Here is a 14,932-nt window from a genome sequence, read left to right on the forward strand (position 1 = left end):
TGTTAGGTTTGTGAAAGGTAGAGTTGAGATCAGCTCTGCAAAAAGCAGCTACTGCAAGTCTAAAGTGAAATGATGCAAGCTACAGACAAGAGGCCTTAGCCAACACAGTACCTTAGGTTTGAAGAATAGGATCCAGCTGGCTTCTTTTCTGGTTTCAGGGTTGGTGATCCTGGGTTCCTGGTCTTCAGTCGTGGGGATAAGAGGGTGGGTGTTTGGAGGACTCTTGCACTGCAGTTCGAAGGTCAGGGGCAGCTACAGGCTCTTTTCAGTTTAGAAGCACTTTGCAGTTTCATCTACTGGCAACTAGCACCACCGTGGATCTTGGACACTTGATGGACTTTCTTCACTCCTTGAGTCCAGCACTCTGGTGAGGTGACTGAAGCGTTGGTCGTCCTGCTTCGGGAGGGTCCTCAGGATCTTCCTGGAGCTCTGGTCCGGCTTAACGATTTTGCACTAAACTACGGATTTCTCGATCCCTGGCACTCTGTTCCAGCAGCAGCAAGGAAGTACAACCAGTTGGGGAAGGTCCTCCAGCAAGGTTTTTTCTTGGGGTTAGTTGGTCTCACTAACCCAAGGGAAGAAGTCCACTACTGAGCTTCTCTAGTCGATTTGGAAAAAAGTTTCAGCACAGAAGCAGGGCTTCACCGGGCAGTTCAACGGTCCAGGAGGATGCAGCAAGCTTCTCTTTACGTTTCCTTAGTCAGATGTTTTGTCCAGTGGTCTACTCTGCCTTCTGTCCAAGAAACTTTGCCTTTTATGCAGGCTTCTCCCATTCACGCACAGCCTAGCTGTCACTCCCAGCCAGCCAATCAGCAGTGGGTGCATTCAGGTAACCAAGGAGACTTGGGATAGTGAGTTATGGGCACCTCCCTCGCTTCCTGCCCTACCAGACACATGGGAGCCAGAGGTGAGTTTCATTAGTGAAGCCCACCAAAGACAAAACAAACAAAATGGTTAAATCTGGTTTGGCGTGCAGAGTAAAACCCAAGAAAGACCTCAAACAAGAAATGCCGCAAAAAATAAGACTGGGGCCATTTTGACACAATGGTCACCCATGGGTGCTATAATGCAGCGGAGGATTCAGCCTGCGGTAGAAAAGCACAATGGTGAGGAAATTAAACCACTGCCACCAGCCATTAAATGTTGTGAGGGTAACAAAAATGTTTGCATGGGTAAGTAGGAAAAGGGGCTACTAAGTAACACCCAGCACTCCATATAGGATGGGATGTGCTGGACCTACATAGGAAAAGGGTAAGTAAAGTCAATTTCACTTTGCCACTCTTGGAAAAAGTAGTATACCTAAGAGAAGGTACTTAAAACCTTATGAGAAATCCAAAGGACTTCTCTTTGACATAGAACTGAAGGTGCTGCGTGTCACCATACATGAGTGTGAAAAAGGTCTCTCAGGATATAAATCAAAAAGTCTTAAATCCAGCAAAGGGGGGGGTGAGGGGGGAGTCTTGAAGTTTGAAGGGAATTGGCACAGAAATGAGAATTCTCCCCCAACACTTGTTAAACGCCCTTCCCCCTCCCACCCCCAGACTAAGGGAAAAGAGGATTTAATCCACTCCTGGATGAATCTCCAAATCCAGTCAGTCATACTTTCTGGAGAGACCATCAGCATGTTGATTACACCCTGACCTGTGTTCTCTGGTGAAATCAAACCCTTGGAGGCTGATTGACCACCTTAACAATTGACGATTCTCCCCCTTTATCTGCATTAACCATCTCGAGGGTTGGTGGTCTGTCTGAATGACAAAGGTAGAACCATATAAGTATGGTCTAAACTTCTTCAGAGACCACACAATGGAAAAACACTCTCATTCAATAATTGCCCACCTTGCTACACGGTCCTTCAGTTTCCTACTGATGCAGCAGAGAGGGTGTTCCCTGCCTTTCGCATCCACCTATCCCTGTATTGGAAGCATCTGTCTGTACAATGAAGGATTGGTTGTAGTCTGAAGCTTTCAAGACTGGAGCTTGACAAAGGGCTTTCTTCAGTCCTTCAAAAGGCTTAGTGCACGCCTCATTGCACCTGAACGTTTTGGGGAATTTGGTTGAGGAGATGACATTCAAGGGAGAAGCTATGGTCCCATAGTTCTCTGAAGTTCCTGTATTACCCAGTGAGACCTAGAAAGGCTCTCACTTGGGTCTGAGTAGTAGTCGTGACCCAGTCTTGTACAGCTTGTACTTTGCTTTGCAATGGACTTATTTAACCTCCTCCTACCTCATGTCCCCTCCTCCTACCTCATGTCCAAGGTAGACCACTTTGCTCTGACCAATGTGACATCTATTAGCTTTTTTGGGTCTGATGGGTCTTTTCAAGAGCCTGCAAAACATATCTAAGGTTGTGAAGATGGTCTTCCCAAGTGGGGCTGAACACTGCAGTGTCATCCAAGTATGCCATGCTGAAGTTCTGCATCTCATTCAGAACTTGATTCACCATCCTCTGGAATGTAGCAGGTGCTTTTTCGTGTCCAAAAGTCATAACCTGAAAATGGTAGGGTCCTCCTGGGGTAGAAAATGCTGTTTTCTCCTTGGCATGGTCTGTCAGATGTACTGAGGAACTTGACTGAACCAAGGTTGTCCACCAGCTCATCTGTCCTAGGTGATGGATGGGCATTAGTCGTGGTGACTGCATTAAGAGCTCTATCGTCCACGCAGAATCTCAATTCCTTGGATCCTGCCTTTGCTAGTGCATGGACTTGTAGATAGCCCTATTACCCCAAGATCAAGCATCTTCTTGACCTCTTCCTTTATGTGGGATCTGATATTCTTTAACCCCTGCCTTTTGATGGGGAGACTCTCACCAGGGAGAATATCATGCTGGCCCCAAGGGGTCAAGCCTGGTGTCGGTGAACAATGGGAGGCAAGTAACGTTTGCAGTTCAGGTTGGTCTTTAGGATCCAGATCTCCAACATAGGGAAGCTTCTCCTCCAGCTCCGTTTCACCAGTAGCTGACTCTTCTGAGTTTGGTTCATCCTCCTACTCAGCTGGGGAAGGGGTCACTGGGGTGATCTTGGACTGTCCTCTCAGGGATGTCCTTGTCCTTGGAACATGAGGTTTTATACGTTTCTTGCTTCCTGAGACCTTGGGGTTCCCCTTTGTCTCTTTCTTTGCCTGGAATTAGAATGGTGTCATTCCTGTGGACTGGGGGTTAGAGGAATCTCTGCAACCTCCCATTGAGTTATCTAAAGTTGCGCCTCTGGCCAATCTTGTTTGCTCCTGCTTCCTTTTACTGTGAGTGCTTGACACAACTCCAAGAGTCTGTCATTCCCCAACAGGATTCTCCCAGGTACTTCATTTTGTACACTGACGGGTATTCTAACAGACATATTATTGTACTGGATGAGAGCTGGCAGTATTGGAACCATTTGGATTGGGCCTCCTGCAAGTTTAGCGGGACCTTTTGGGTGCCTTGGCCATATCCTCAGGTTCGAAGAAACTTGCATCAGCCACTGTAATGGTTGCCCTAGTATCTAATGGCAGGGGTCTCCTGACCATTTACAAGTACACTGTTCTTGTAATATTCTATTATCTGGAATGGAGTTGTACACATCCACATTCTGACCGAGGGACACTAAAACACTGGCTGAGACTCCAATGGGGTCTTTAGCCAATAATTGAAAGATGCCACTTGCCATATGAACTTCTCCCTCAGGGATGAAGCCTAAGGAGGCAGTGTGGACCCCTGAAGGTTTACCCTTCTATCTGGATCCCCTTTCACATGGACAGATGGCATTTAGCAATGGCATTTTTGGATGGTTGGAATTGGAATCCTCTTTTCCCTATTTCTTGTGCTGCTTCCCCTCATCCTTTTTGTTTTCTCTTTTTATTAAGCATTTCAACAGACAACAGAACCGCCAGTCGACCCCTGGCATAAACCAACAATAACACACATTAGAAAGGCAAGGCATACCAATTTTCGCCCCAACTCACCCCCTGCCCAAGGCTTACCCGGCTTCACTGAACAATAGGTTCAAGAGGCATAGTTGGGACTAGACATAAAGTGAGACATTTCAGAGTGGCAACGATAACCGTGAGGTCCTACATGGTGTTGTGAGATGTGGCAACAGAAAGGGCTACAGGCAACGTTCACAAGGGCTTCTAAAAACTTTAGTAACCCAGGCAGATCACAGCTTCCGGGCTTCACAGTCCGCACTTAAAAGAACCACAGTCCAATCCTGCAAGAAAGAAGGCATGGTATCATTTGGCGATGGCCAACAATTTCTCATAGGTGAAAATAGCTAATAATTTGTTAAGCCACTCTGCCTTAGAGGGGGTGCGGGACTCTTCCACTTTTGGGCCAGGGCCACTCTCCCCGCTCTCAGCATAGCCCCCATAACCAATGAAAAAGGAAAAGACTCTATCAGGCATGGGCGTGCCCAAGAGGATCTCCAAGGGGAGAAGTGAAGGGCTTGTTCCCAGTATGTCCTTGAGCCAACTGAGCAATTCCAACCAGAAGACCTGGATAACCGGACACTCCCACCACATGTGGTACTAGGTACCTCGGTATGAACACAACCTAGGGCACATCGGGGACACCTTAGTAAACATTCTGGATAGGGTGACTGGGGATCGATGCAAAGAGTGAAGTATCGTAAAGCCCCGTTCGATGGCAGCCGTATACAACCTCCCTGAAAAAATGGATTTGAAGACTGACTTCCATGCATGGTCATCGAGGGCAAAGCAGTTTTTCCTCCCAGGTTCACTTGAACAGCTGTCTACCCTCGAGATTAGCGGTGACCAACACATTATAAATCTTGGATAGGGAGCCTTTCCTAGTCTTGGCTTCCACAAAGATCTTTTCAAAAGAAGTCAAGGGGCGAGACGGGTCAGCCAACCAACTGGCTTGAGTGAGGATCCCCTTGAGCCGCAGATATTCAAATACGGTGAACGGTTTATCCCTCAGTACATCTGACAACTGGTCATATTCAATGAAGACACTCTGGCGATAGTTGGGCAGCCCCAGTGAGGAACTATGCAGGGAAGGGACACGAAAAGATAAAGAAGCCGAGGGAGTATATTAATTTTAACCGTGGCCATTCGCCCAAACCATGAGAGTTGGAGGGGCCCATCTCGTCAAGTCGTTCTGGATCTTTACCAGGAGAGGGAGGGGGGGGAGGAGTTTGACTCCAAAATTTATCCAGAGCTCTAGGAAGATTTGTGCCCAGATATCTGAAGGATTCCCGCTCTACTCACACACAGTACTTCTGTTCTGCCTCTGATTTCGTGGCATAATGCAGGATTTAGATACATTGACCTTTAACCCTGCAAAGGAACCAAAGCGGCGAAATTAAGCCCAACAAATGGAGCGATTCCTGGAGGTTGGTCAGGTACGCCAAAATATCCGCGAACAAGGATAATTTGAATACACTCCCCACATTGCACCCCGGAGACTCCACTATCTGCCCTGACCGCAATGGCAAAGGGCTCCATCGCCAAAGCATACTAGAGGGGAGAAAGAGGGCACCCCTGACGGGTACCGCTAGAAAGCGAAACACATGCCAAGGTACAGCTGTTAACCAGTACCCTTGCTACGGGACCGTTATACAGGGCCGAAACCCACCCACAAAACTTTCCCCCAGGCCCATATTTCAAAGAACCCTACCCATATAGGGCTATTCAACATGGTCAAAGGCCTTTTCAGAATACAATGAAAGGAGGTAGGCCTCGTATCCCGTTTCGACATCTCATGCATGAGATCAAGAGTTTTCCACATTGTCAGACCCCTGTCAACCAGGAATAAAGCCAACTTGGTCTCCATGCAAAAGGGAAGGAAGGAATTTGGACAATCTGTTGGCTAGGAGTTTGGCTAGAATTTTAACATCTACATTGAGAAGGGAGATGGGCCTGTATGACTGGCAGAGTGAAAGGTCTTTCCCTTCCTTCGGGAGGACCACGACAAGTGCCGACATCATGGTACGTGGAAGGGAGCTTGTGTCAAGCGCGGCATTGAAGACCCTAGCTTGGAAGGGAGCTCACGTGGAGCGGAAAGTCATATAAAAGCGGACCGAGAACCCATCTTCCCCTGGAGCGGTGCCGCTCTTCAGAGAAGAGATGGTGTCCACTATTTCCTGAGCTGAAATCGGGAGTTCTATAGAGTAGGATTTATCAAGAGACGAGGGATGGGAAGGGAGTCTAAGAAACAGTCCACATCGGCCCCATCTCCCGAATATTCTGTTTCATAAAGGCGTTCATAATACTGTCTAAAACTGCTCAGCGATCAGGTCATCCTGGAGAATTTTCTTCCTGCCCCGTCAGAGATGAAATTCACTCTTCTACTGTTCCAAAGCTCCCTCAGCTTCCAAGCTAGAATCCTGTCAGCCTTTTCCCCCTTCTCCATATACCGCTGTTTTAAGAAGGCTAGCTTTCTCTCCGTCTGATCCACAAGCAGGGCGGACAGTTTCGCCCTGAGCTTCTCAAGCTCCCCCCACTTGTCCAGGTGCATCTGACTTCAGCTCCTCCCCCCGGCTGAATGGCGTCAATTTGCTCTCCACTTTAACTCCTCTCGCTCCCTCTCACTCTTTTTCCTCGAACCAATTTCCATCAGGGAGCCTCTGATCGTGACCTTGAATGCGTCCCACACTCCCATCACCTCCACTTCCCCGGTGTCGTTAAGAGCAGAGTATTCCTGAATAGCAACTAGAAGGGACTGTCAACTCCTAACCTTGCAGCAAGGAATCTTCCCAAGTCCACTGAGACCTGGGAGGGGCAGGAGGGAGGACCCCCAAGTTGACTCTGACCAAATCATGGTCTGACCACGGAATAGCTTCTACCCCAAAATCAGAAACAGTCGTGGATCGAGGAGTCTAGCAGGACATAGTCAATCCTCGAATATGCCAGATGCACTTTCGAGTAAAATGTGAAGAGCGGTTTGTGGTTGCGCCAAGAGGGTTGTGCATCTACCAAGCCCAATTCCCCATTAATACAACTGAAAGATTCCGCCAACTTCACTTGAGCCCTTAGATCGGGGCACGGGTTGGGGGATTTCCTGTCTTTTTCCAGACAGAGAACCATATTGAAGTCCCCACCTACTAATGGAGAACCCTCAGCGAATTCTGTAATTGCCTCCCCCATTCCCTCCCAGAAAACATCCTGTGCCTCATTCGGGGCGTACACGCCCACCAAAGTAAACACCCTGCCTCTCACTGCCCCCTTGACCATAATATACCACCCTTCCGGATCGGCTGTGTGTGCCTTGGGGGATATCAAGAGGGCAACCCCACGCTTCTTAAACACGTGCTGAATGGCCCTGGACCTGAGATTCGGTTCCTTCCCCCTTGACCCAATGGGATTCCTGAATAAAAAGAGTTTAAGCCTAGAAAATTCCCTCGTCACCAACGATCTTAGCATGTGATTTTAATCCCTGCACATTCAGGGAGCCCACTGACAAAAACTGGCGAGAATCACCCATAGAAAAGACTAACATTTCTCCAACACCACGATGGAGTCTCTTGTGACTGTCCCAACCCCCGGCCTCTGTTCGCAAGAATACACCCTGAAGAACCCTGTGAAACCCCTATACCCCAGAAGCCTTGAAGTACCCTCCCCACCAACTGAGGTAAACGCCCTCCTCGCCCCAACCTCCCTTACCCCGAGCACCTGGAAAAACAGGGACATTGAACCGCCGCACACCCAGACCACCACGGAGTGCCTCCACCAGGGAGATGCACACAAACACCACGTTCTGAGCCCCCCATTGGAAAAACTAGCCCAATCACATCATGCTAGTCAATCCCCCCCCTTACTCAAAAGACATCTCTGAATTTAGCTGTGTGGCCACTCCACCTCCTCAAAGACACTCCAGAAAGAGAAAAAAAAAATCCGCCTAGGCTAAGTCTCAGGCTGCCTCGGTGATGAAGGTGCAACCTTTCTATATTTCCTGTGGCCCCGGATGTGACGCCTTAGATTCACGGTGGCCTCCGTCTCCCCCGCACCCACCATCTTTAACAGGAGTATTTATAACCACCAACTTCAAATGAGAGCAAAAACGGGTGGCCCCACCTGTATCGTACTCCCTTGAACTGCAGCCACCTTGTCAAAGGCCTGCACAGTCTCTGGCGTGAGAGGGTGAGCGCCGAAAGGTCTTGGAAGATCGTTATTTTAGCACCTTCCCAGTCAATGGGGCCTTTTCTTCGCGCTAGTTCCAGAATCTTAATTTTCTCAGCATAATAATGGAATTTCACGAGGACAGATCTAGGCCCTCCAGGGCAACCTCCTGCTCTGTGTGCTCTATCAATTGTTGGTTCGCTGGTGTTACCTCCATCAAACAGTTTACTTATAATTGCTTTGACCACTCTCACAATATCTGTGCCTCTCCCCCTCCTGTTCCGGGATGCCAAAAAACCTAAGGTTGGAGCGCTGCTCTCTATTTTCAAGGTCATCCAGGTTAAGTGACCTTCTCCTCCCGCCTCTCCAACTCTGCCAGACACGCATCAAACTGCGTTTCGAAGAGGTCAGCTGAGGATTGATTTACCTCCAAGGCCTGGACGCGGTCCTCTACGGCATCCACCTTGTCAAAGGAGTCAAGCCTTCTGCTAATGTCTGCCCTGACCCCTCGGATCTCCTCCAACAGAGCTGCCATGTTACGACCCATCGATTGAGCCTCCGTCGCTTCTGGTTGACCAGCGGACTGCATATTGCTCCCTTCCCACGTCTGCTCGGGGGCGCGCCGGATCTTCTCTAGGGATTGTGCCCAGTCCATCAAAAAAAGAAGGCGGCCCAGAGCAACGCAGGATCAAGAGAGCTGTGGGGATAGCTGGATACGATCATTCAGGCTGACCGGACGGGCCCTTGCACAATACTTGTCACTCCCATCGCCTCACTCTCCCCTGTAGCTCTGAAGCAGAGACCACCACCTCAGGGTCCGACTGCCCAGCCCCTGGCCAGCTACTCCGGGGGAAACCCCCCTCTCTCTCTAGGGCGGGGTGCTGTAGAGTGTCAACTGCCCCCACCCTGAGGCCAGTGGTAAAAGCCCAGTCAGCTCCTTAACATGCAGCACGACGGTGAACACTGCCAGAGGGGAGATTATATGAAGCAACACACTATGGAAGGGAGCAGGACTAGGGGGGACGGCCCCTGAGCCGGCCAACTCTGGTAGACACCCTACAGCTGAAAACACGACTCCAGAGTCAGCCTGCCCCCACCAATCCTCACACCGCTCATCCGCTCTGACTCCTCGCTCTCTCCTGCTCTTATCCTCCACCGGGATGCCCGCACTACCCACTACCTCTCCACCTGGAAACAGACACCTACTGTCACTGAGAGCAGGCGAAGAGTCCCCCAACTCAGGGTGAGCACCGGCACTGAGCAAGGATCACAGGAGGGCCTTCTCAGGCCACCGAAGCACCTCTCCTTCTGGGGAATCCTCTTCCGCTCTCCGCACCTTTCAGGGGATCCCCGTGCCTCCTCATTACAGGGGGCGGGGTTTCGGCCTTCCCCCAGCGATTCGCGCAGCACCCAAGGAGTCCAGTGGGCCGCAGCCTAGGCACCCCCTGCTCTGCGGGGATGCTACTGCCAGCCACCAGCCGATCAGTTGAGCCTCAGTTGTCCATGATGTCTCCTCCGCTGCCCGCGCGGGTGCCTCCGCTGCAGCATTCAGAGGCTGGAGTTCCACCAGACTTCAAGCCCGCACCTCCTCCGCCCAGCACCTCTCAGGGACCGCGGGCAGGCACGGACTTCCCCATGGCCCCATTCCCCAGCCACTCCAACTGCCCAGGGCCGCCAACCATGCGAAGACACTGCACCTCACCAGCCCACCGACACCTGGGCTCACCGCTCGGGGTCCACTGGGGGTAGTGTCTGCCGTCGCTAGCCTCTACTCATGTCCCACAGTCTGGATCACAAGTGCTCCCCTCGCATTCTTCCTCGGGCAGTGAGCCCGCGGACAAAACCACTGCCCTTCCCCCACCGCCAATCACCAGGCCTCAGCGCGGCTTCTTCGGCAGGGAAGTTCCTGCTCGTTGCCGGGATGCCTCCGTTCACAGGTCTCCTCCCACTTTCGGAGTCCGGGATCGCGTTCAGCAGCCACTATAGGGCTTCAGACAGCCTCAGGGGGTGTCAGACCTCAGGGGGGTCAGACTTCCACTCCTGTAGGGCTGGAGGGGGGCTCAATTCCCTGGGAGATCGGCTGAGAAACTTCAGCACATCTCAGCGCCCCCTGGTGGCGCCTCCCTCATCCTTTTTATGAGAGGCCCCAGAGTCCTTGTAAATGGCCCTATTGGCTACCCACAAGTCAGCAGCCTGTGAACTTTTTAGGATCTGTTAGGCAAGATTGTATGCAGTACCGTTTGGGTGCATTAAAAAAACCTGACCTCCTGGCAATAGTAACCCAACCTTTGGTATAAGTCTATACTACATGTTGGTAGCGTGTTGAGCAGCCAGACTTAGCTCAAGAGTGGTCAATGTGAGCTGTAGGGGAGTTACAGAGATTCAGTGACAAGTATTCAAATAAGCTCTTAAAGGCAAGGTTTCTTGATTAAACAATTATTTAACCGAGTAAGCCTTCAGACGGGTTAATATAAAAGTAACACTCAAATACGCTTCAAAACGCACACACTCTTAAGATATTTAAATCAGTAAGTACCCATTTGGGATGGCCCACACACTACCTACACTCTCAGGTGACTTCAATAGTTAGTGTGCTGGGGACATTAATATCTCACTGTTGCGTTTAGAATCAGACTTAGGAGTATGTCAAAGGAAAAGGTTATTAGAACAAAATAAGAGATCACACACATATTCTGAAGCAGGTAAGTACTTTTGGTAACCCCCAAAGCAAAGTTAGTTATCCCCTTCCTGGAAGGAAGACGACACCTAAGCAGAGGAGAGAAGAGTCAGTCATTCAGGGAGCCAAGCCAGCCAATGTTAAGTTAGCAAAAGTCAAGGTGAACTGAAGCACTAATGGCAAATAAGTCTTGCACGATGTTTTTGAAGTCTTTCTAGAATAGAAGAAATTCAATGTAGGGCCACAAGCTGATTAGGCTTGTGAGGTGAAGAAGCTGTTGGCAACTTTACAGATGCAACCAAAACAAGCCGCCAACGAGGACAAGTGAGGTTACGCAATGAGAGGTAAGTTATCTTAGACTTTATAGTACCTTTAGGTTGAAGAAAAGTGCAGCAGATCACTTCTGTTCCTGTGCATCTCTGCAGATCCTGGTGTTCTTGGGCATCTGTCGTGGGGACAAGAGGGAGGACTTCTGGGGACTCCTGCACTGCAATGGGACAGTCTCCATTCGCAACCGGCAATCTTCAAACAAGTGGCACTTCAGTGTTTCAGCTCCTCGTGTCTATCGCAAATGGCAACACCGTGGTTCCTGGCTGTCGAGATGGGCTCTCCTTGCATCTGGGGTCCCTCACTGAGGGGGCTCGGGCTCGGTCAAACCTGCTTCCTGGGAGTCCGGAGGATCTTCCTGGAGCTCTTGGCCAGCTTAAAAGCAACGCACACAAACTGGTGTTCCTCTCCCTGGCTGTCCGGTTCCAGCAACAGCAGCCATGGAAATACAACCAGCTTTGAGAGGATGTCCAGACGGGCTTACTTTGGAGTTGATTGGTCCCACCAACTCAAGGGGAGAAGTCGTCCTGTAAGTGCTTTTCTAGTCTAGGCGAATTCAGAGCTTCAGCACAGCAGCAGGGCTCCACCGGGCAAACAAACGGTCCAGGAATTCAAGCAGGCGTCTCTTCCAAGTTCTTCGGATTCCTTCATCCAGTGGTCCACTCAGCCTTCCAAGCCAAAAAGCCTTGCATTTTATGCAGGTTTCTCCCATTCAGTCCAGCCTAGCTGTCTATCACATGGCAGGTTGGCTGTCCTTGCTGGACAGCCAGCCGGCCAATCCCCTTTGGGTGCAACCACTGCCACCAGCCATTCATCGAGGAAAGGGTAACCAATGTTTCATGAGAAACTAGACAAAGGGGATACTAAGTATCCCCTCCAGTACCCTATTGTAAGTGTGTGCTGGGTCTAGAATGTTACAATCTAAGTAAAGTCAATTTCACTTCACTGCTCTTAAAAACAGTAGTTTATCCAAGAGAAGGTATTTAAACCTTTGGGAAATCTGAAAGACTTCCTTGTGCCACTGCACTGAAGGTGCCGTGTGGTACAATGTACACAATGATGCCTATGGGGTTTGTCAGACTCCACAACCAAAATAAACTGCTCAAGTCATAGCAAAAATACACGAGGGAGTGGGAGGAAAAAGGTCTCAATCTCTCCAGGTGTTTTTCAAGGTTTGGTCCCTTTGTTCTTATGCCTTTTGGCGGGCTTCAGGACTGAAGACCGCCTCTGTAGCCTAAGTGTCTGAGGTAGGCAAGAAGTGAGGGAGGTGACCGAAACTCCCTGTGCTTAGTCTGCTAGGAGACCCAAATGCACTCTGTGGTGATTGGCTGGCTGACTCCGGCAAGGACAGCCTCCCTGCTGGGTGAGTGACAGGCTGGAATGAATGGGAGAGAACTGAATAAAAGGCGAGTCTTTTGGACTGAAAGGCAGAGTCGACCACTGGAACGAAGGATCCGAAGAAGAGCTTAAGAGCACAGCTGCTGCAACTCCTGGATGGTTGATTTGCCCGGTGAAGCCCTGCTGCAGGTCCGAATCGCCAAGTTTGCATCGACCGAGAAGCCCTGCAAGGATGACTTCTCCCTTTGAGTTGGTGGGAACAAACAACTTCCAAGTAAGCCACCTGGACACCCATCTCGGAACTGGTTGAATTTCCTAAGAGTTTCTGAAGGAAACCATAGAGCCAGGGAGAGGGAGACCAGATTGTGTGCGTTGCTTGTAAGCTAGCTTAAAGCTTTTGGAAGATCCTCCGGACTCCCACAAAGCAGGATTGACCAAGCCTGACCCACCTCAGTTGAGTGCAGGACCTCAGATGTGAGGAAAGTCCACCTTGACAGCCAGGAACCACGCTTATTGCTATTTGCTGGACTGCTAGGAGCTGAAATGCGAAACAGCCACTGGAAGTAAAGATTGCCTATTGCCAGCTTTGACTGTGCCAATACAGTGCAGGAGTCCCCCGTTGTCGTCCTTGTCCCCACAACTGAGGCCCAGGAACAGTGAGATCTGCAGAGCTGTACAGGAACAGAAGTCTTCAGCTGCATCCTTTTCTTCTTTACTAAGGTACTATAAAACCTAGCTGTGAGGTCCCAGCGCTGAAATCCTGCAGGAGCAGATGAACAGACCACCAGATCCTCCAATCCAGTTCACCCAACAGTCAAATTGAATTGCAGAGTTGACCAGGCCGGGGGGGAAAAGGAAGTAGAGAAAATAACAAATGGACAAGGTTCTTCTGCTTCTGCGACTCGAACACTGGAAACTCTGCAAAAATCAGCATTAATTTAGTGTTACAATAGCATTTCCTCAAACTCTGACTTTAAACCATTCCTTTCCCAACCCTCTTATACCTGTCTGCCTCTGCTCTCTGAGAGGCGTTTTAAAAGATGAGATTTCTTTTAGTCTTGGCTCTTCCTTTTACTGATGTCTTTAAACTCTCTCAATCTGTTCCTTACTCAGATAAGTAACTTGTATCTTGCATTTCAGATTTCTTTAACTCTTCAAACGAAAAAAGTTCAACTGGCTTGGTTGCTTAGTAGTTTTCTTGACCAGATATTTCTTCAATGTCTTCAACTTTGTCTGTCGCTTGCTCCCAAAAAACTAGCTCTTTATTAAACTGCACTATTGAAATATGTATTTTGTCTTGCTGCTTCGTTCTGATGCGATTTACTGATTTACTAGATCTGCTAGATTCAATGTCTTTGAAAATACCTCCTTTAGCAACAGTTTCCTGACTTGTCACAAACTCCTGAATTTCTTTGTTCTACGCGCGCACGTGAACTGCTAACAAGCCACGCCTGCATATACACAGAGCGCAAAGCAGAAAACGTACCGCGCTCTTCTGATGTTTCATTTGGACAGCTGACAGGAATTCCCTCTGCACGCCACAGCTGATCTGTGATCGCTATACGCGATGCTTGCGTCTCACTTCCGATGCTCTCCTTAACGCCGTTGGGTGCTTTTCTCGAACGCGTCTGTTTCATTTCACGACGCAAAGACAAAAGCATTGCAATGCTAGTTAAAACTTAAATGCGCGCACCTGAAAGAACTTTTCTTTTACACGCGCACCCGAAGCCATACGCAACAGCTATTGAACACAGTTGTCAACAATATTTACAGAATCCAAACTTTTTACAGTTCATTAATTTCTGACTTTTCTTCATTAATAAATGTTCATGCAATTTTCTTTAGCCAATTGTAAACTTTTTCCTTAAAAGGGCACTTATTTAAACTCGTCTCAGAATTCTCTGAACTATCTTCTTGGTTGAAAGGTTTTCAAACTTGTTTGTTCTGTCTTCTATGGAGCTCTTGATCACTGCGACCTCTCCTCAGCGGATCTAGAATGAAAAGCAGTTTAGAACCTCACCAGAGGTTCCAAACTGCATCATAATAGACTCTGGCCAATCATTGCTGATCAGGAAGTTTCACATCTTGAACTGGGAGAATGACAGCAGGCTAACATAAAGGTCAGGGAATGTATATGCTCTCAACCTGAAACTGTATAAATTAAACTAAAACCCAGGAACCTGACACTAGCCTAAGAGAACTTGCTTTTTACTGTGGAAATGCTTGTAACTTCTACAACTCATAAGTCTAACTAGCTGGTGGCCCTACATTTGATTCTTCTTTTTGCCAAAGACTCCTAAGAACTTGTGCAAAGACTTTTCCATTTACTTACCTTAAGTGCTGCATCCTATACAAAGACTTTGGCCTATTGACTTTGGCTTAGCCTATTGAATTGAATGACTCTTAAGTGCTATCTGAAAGTATTTGCCCTGCTTATAAATATTTGCAAATTCTTGTGTTCCAATAACTTTTGCCTTTTACTTACTTTATAGGAGTATTCTGAATGCCAACAGTAAGGTATTAATGTCCCCAGCACCC

At 48.9% G+C, this 14,932-nt stretch overlaps 1 protein-coding gene across 1 annotated transcript in view; it reads left to right on the forward strand.

Annotated features, from left to right (window-relative positions):
- The window catches only part of PRPF39 (pre-mRNA processing factor 39), a 481,116-nt gene that overhangs the window by 355,730 nt on the left and 110,454 nt on the right, over positions 1-14,932 (forward strand). The window lies entirely within an intron of this gene.

This window comes from Ambystoma mexicanum, chromosome 14 (genome assembly GCF_040938575.1).
Source record: "Ambystoma mexicanum isolate Mex_15411 chromosome 14, UKY_AmexF1_1, whole genome shotgun sequence".
NCBI lineage: Eukaryota > Metazoa > Chordata > Amphibia > Caudata > Ambystomatidae > Ambystoma > Ambystoma mexicanum.